This window comes from Mytilus californianus, unplaced genomic scaffold, assembly GCF_021869535.1.
Source record: "Mytilus californianus isolate M0D057914Y unplaced genomic scaffold, xbMytCali1.0.p SCAF_2, whole genome shotgun sequence".
Taxonomy (NCBI): Eukaryota; Metazoa; Mollusca; class Bivalvia; order Mytilida; family Mytilidae; genus Mytilus; species Mytilus californianus.
In genome coordinates, this window is record NW_026262668.1 from 48,516,938 (window position 1) to 48,522,079 (window position 5,142).

Below are 5,142 nucleotides of genomic sequence, written 5' to 3' on the forward strand. Positions count from 1 at the left end.
ACTGATCAATATGTTTCTGTAGCGAAATACCAATAATCAAGCCTAATTGATCTAAGTCGACTAGATTCTTTCTAGTATCGATTTGTTTTGAACCTTTTACAAACGCAGCAAGGACGTTATTAATGCTGAGTGTTCACAACTGACAAGAAAATTCAAAATCACTATATTTTGGAAACTGCTATCGCAAAGAAATGGTAAAACATTCAATGTACATCAGTGACATTGATTTTTTGTTGCCTAGGATTATTGATGTTCTATCGGCGTAAAGCAGAACTTTGTGTGACAAAACCTTTTCAGGATACTATCGATAAATATTTTATTTATCTTTTTCCAGTTCAATTATAAGAAGATTTTATTATTAGACATTTATTTGGTTTTAATTTCTATGTTTTGTTCTATTGATTTTTGCATAAAAAGATTAGATAAGAATTGAACAAATCGAAGAATGACTTAACGACTCTGTTTCGCTTATTTTTTTCATATTTCAATCCAATTTCTTTTAAAAAATTGAACGTGACTTGAATAACTTTCGTTGCGATTTCTGTCTATGACAAAGAGTTACGATATAGCATAATAGTATACTTTCATTGAACGTGACGTGTTTTTTTTTGTATTTGTGATTTTACCTAAACGTCTATATTTTTGCAACACAGAAACAAACAAACAAATTGTTTCAACAGGAATCGATAGTCATATATTCTTATTCAGTCTTTTATATTATTTTGGTCCTTTCATCCTTTCGGTTGTCTTTTTTAAAATATGATTTGTAACATAAATAGAAGTTTTTCTTTGATCTCAAAGCAAGTTTTACAGTTGTAACAGTGACACGAAGTAATGTATGGTGTTTTTTTTATTGAACTTTCCTATGCTACTCTCCTTTGCGGCTTGTCATAGGAAAAGCAAATAATGGGTGCTTTAACTAGTGCATTTAACTTTATTTCAGTAGTTGCATTTGCACTGCTTCTTTGGGCTTGTAAAATTCAAATGCAGGCATATTAAAGTAAAAAAGCATTAATTCCGGAGGAGTTGAGTTTTTTTGCACAAAAAACGCATTACGCTTGCTTTCGGAGTTTTGTTTAAAGAAGCATGAGCCATGAGACAAGATTGGACTTTATGAGCGGTGGCAAAATCTTTGGCATGCCACAAAATTTCCGAAAGACCTTGCGACGGTTCATTTTCGTGTTGAATTCGTATGTCTATTTTGCCCTTCGTAAGGCCATCGTGAGGGCATCTTGTCAAATCGTGTGATCTCAGTCTTCACTTCGTGTAACCATCGGTGCCATCGGACATTTTCGCCTCACGAAGACAATGCGAAGGAAACAAGAAGCTGCCAGATTGTCTAAAGAAGGCCACACGACTACGTGAAGCCCTCGCAATGCCGTCGTGTAGCCATCGTTATATAGTACGATGACATCGAGATGGGACCACGATGTTGGCGAAGACTGCCGAATTTGAGTACCTCAAGCGTTTCACAAGTGTTATGGTAACGTAGACATATAAAAGGCTAGCCTCAGAGCATCTTCCTCATGCAGTCCTTGGCAAGTCTACAGAACAGAGGCGTGTGTAACTCCCGAAGCTACAATCACAATTTATCACAATTTAGATTCTGCAGTACGGCATACTTTGACGATGAGACAATCAGAAAAAAGAAAGCAGCAGCATTGCTTCTTTTGGTGCATCTCAGAGAAAATGATGAGCAACTCTTACATGTCCAGCAACTCCTTTTACAGGTAAAAATGTCTTTTATTTTACTTTTTCATATCTTGCTATTTGCCTTTTTAATATTCGATAATGTCCTTGTCTTGTTTTGCTTTTTATTTTCTAGTGCAGGGACAAACAGAGGTCTATGCTGGTCACTAAATGGCTGTATAGAACGATATGGCTACTATAGCACTCTACTAAAGGAGCTGAAGACAAAAGATGAAAAGGTCTTCTACAACTACACAAGACTGCCTTCGTCTACGATGAGGCCCTACGAAGGGCATAAAACAGAATAGATGGCACAGAAAGTTTCTTCCTCCTCGTCTTAAGCTGTCCATCACTCTACGACACATGGCATGCGGTGACAATTATCCAAGCCTATCCTGCAACTTCAGAGTTGCTCTAAACACAATCTCCCTTATCACCAATGATGTCTGCGATGCCACTAAAGCCGAGTTTGCTGTTGAGGTTATCCAGTGTCCTACTACAACTGAGGAATGGACCGCCATTGCTAAGCAGCTTGAGAAGAAATGAAAATTTCCACACGGTTGTGGTGATCTGGATGGCAAGCATGTAGCAGTGTCCTGTCCTTTGAATACTGGCTCTGTGTACAGAAACTACAAGGGCTTCTTCTCCATTGTTCTCATTGCCCTGGTTTCAATTGATTGATGTCGGCTCTGATGGTTCCATCAACGTACCAGTATCTACAATGGTTCAGAACTGAAGTAAGGCCTGGAAAGTTCGAACAATATATTCAATCTCCCTGAAGAGAAGTCTCTACCTGGTGGTGATGTTCCTGTACCATACTACATAGTAGGGACAATGCTTTTGTGATTAACAAGCGCCTGGTGAACCAGTTTTCTATCAGAGAATATTTAGCTATAGACTCTCCAGAGCCATAGTGAAGTGGAGAATGCCTTTGGTATTCTGGCGCACAAGTTCCGAGTTTTGCTCAGGAACATGAACCAAAGGCCAGAGACATGCAGATTAATCATCACAACTCGTGTTAGCCTTCACAGTCTCATCAGACTGAGATATTCAACCACCGACAACAACCTGATGGACTTAGAGGACCAGAACCAGAATGTCATCCCAGAGGCATGGAGAAATGACAAAGTACTTCTGGATGTTTATCATGAGAGGGAGGGGAGGCAAATTAGAATAGACCTGGGTCACTACTTTACCTCAAAGGTTTGTTTGGTGCCATGGCAGGACAACTATTCCTACAAAGCAGTGATAATAAAATCAATACATAGAAATTAACATTGTGATGATGAACACATAACGTAACTTTAAGCAAAATGTGTATGGAGTAATAAATTTTATTTCTGAAACTTTGAATAAAAATTACTTTAATATAAAAATTAAAATAACTTGTAAGCAAGGATAAAGTTCCAAAAAATTAGGTAATTAAATTAAATTTCCCACGGTCAACAGAAGGTTTTATACCATTGGGAGGTCCCGACCAAGTTCGAACGCATCGTACTCTCAATACGGCATCGTATAGCCATTGTGTTGCCTTCGTGTGTCCTGCGTATAAACATCGTAATGAAAATTCACATCTTCGTGTGTTGTTCGGGTGAAATAGTGTGACCTCCTGTAGGCATCGTACCTGCTTCGGCTGAATATTGGCCGATGACCAAGCTCGGGACCATCTCTGCACGAAATTCAAAATTCCATATTCGTATGACCATCTGGTGTCAATTTCGGGACAGTGTGACGCCTGCATAATCATTTTCCTAGAAATAACAGTTTTCACATACAACTTAAACAACAGTGCACACGCTGAAATGTCTCGCCTTCTTTACTAATCATTGATATTGTGTTGATAGTCCAAAATATAAAGCTTTATTACAACTGTCACATATACTTAACATTAACCAAGTAAACTAGACATTGACCAATAAACCATGAAAATGAGGTCAAGGTCAGATGAACCATGCTAGGCAGGCATTTACAGCTAACAATTCTTCCATACAACAAATATAGTTGACCTATTGCTTATAGTTTAAGAAAAACAGACCAAAACACAAAAACTTAACACTGAGCAATGAACCTTGAAAATGAGGTCAAGGTCAAATAAAACCTGCGTGACTGACATATAGATCATAAAATATTTCCATACACCAAATATAGTTGAACTATTGCATATAGTATTAGAAAAAAAGACCAAAACTCAAAAACTTAACTTTGACCACTGAACCATGAAAATGAGGTCAAGGTCAGATGACACCTGCCAGCTAGACATGTACACCTTACAATCATTCCATACACTAAATAAAGTAGACCTATTGCATACAGTATAAGAAAAACAGACCAAAACACAAAAACTTAACTATAACCACTGAACCATGAAAATGAGGTCAAGGTCAGATGACACCTGCCAGTTAGACATGTACACCTTACAGTCCTGCCATACACCGAATATACTAGACCTATTGCTTATAGTATCTGAGATATGGACTTGACCACCAAAACTTAACCTTGTTCACTGATCCATGAAATGAGGTCGAGGTCAAGTGTGTCTGACGGGCATGTGAACCTTGCAAGGTACGCACATACCAAATATAGTTATCCTATTACTTATAATAAGAGAGAATTTAACATTACAAAAAATCTTAACTTTTTTTCAAGTAGTTACTGAACCATGAAAATGAGGTCAAGGACATTGGACATGTGACTGACGGAAACTTCGTAACATGAGGCATCCACATACAAAGTATGAAGCATCCAGATCTTCCACCTTCTAAAATATAAAGCTTTTAAGAAGTTAGCTAACGCCGCCGCCGCCGCCGGATCACTGTCCCTATGTCGAGCTTTCTGCGACAAAAGTCGCAGGCTCGACAAAAATTGCATCGTGTCATATCTGAAGGGAAAACAAAATATTTTAGAATAAACTGCTTCGCCGAGCGCAGCTGGATACGACCGCAGAGGTCTAACCCTGAACAGTTGGGGCAAAAATGGACACAATATTCAAGTTTGATACAGGTCTGAATTTGGATTGTAATTGAATATTTTACCGCCCCCAAAAGGGGGAGGAAAAAGAATTGCCCCCCTTAAAAAAAAAATACCCCCCCCCCCCCCTTTTAAAAAAAAATAATTTTGAAGAAATGTTAAATGTGGTACAAATTAAGAGACATACATACACTTAAACACAAGTTATTGTCTGAAAACTAGAAAAATGCTTGTTTTAGACCCTTTTTGGCCCCTAATTCCTGCACGATTTGGGTATTTACCCCCAAAATGAATCCCAACCTTCTTCTTGTGGTATTGAACCTTGTGGTACAATTTCAGAGAAATCAAAATACTTATACACAAGTTATTGTCCTGAAACTAGAAAAAAATGCTTGTTTTGGCCCCTTTTTGGCCCCTTATTCCTAAACGGTTGGGACCATCACCCCCAATAATAATCCCAACCTTCCTTTTGTGGTATTAAACCTT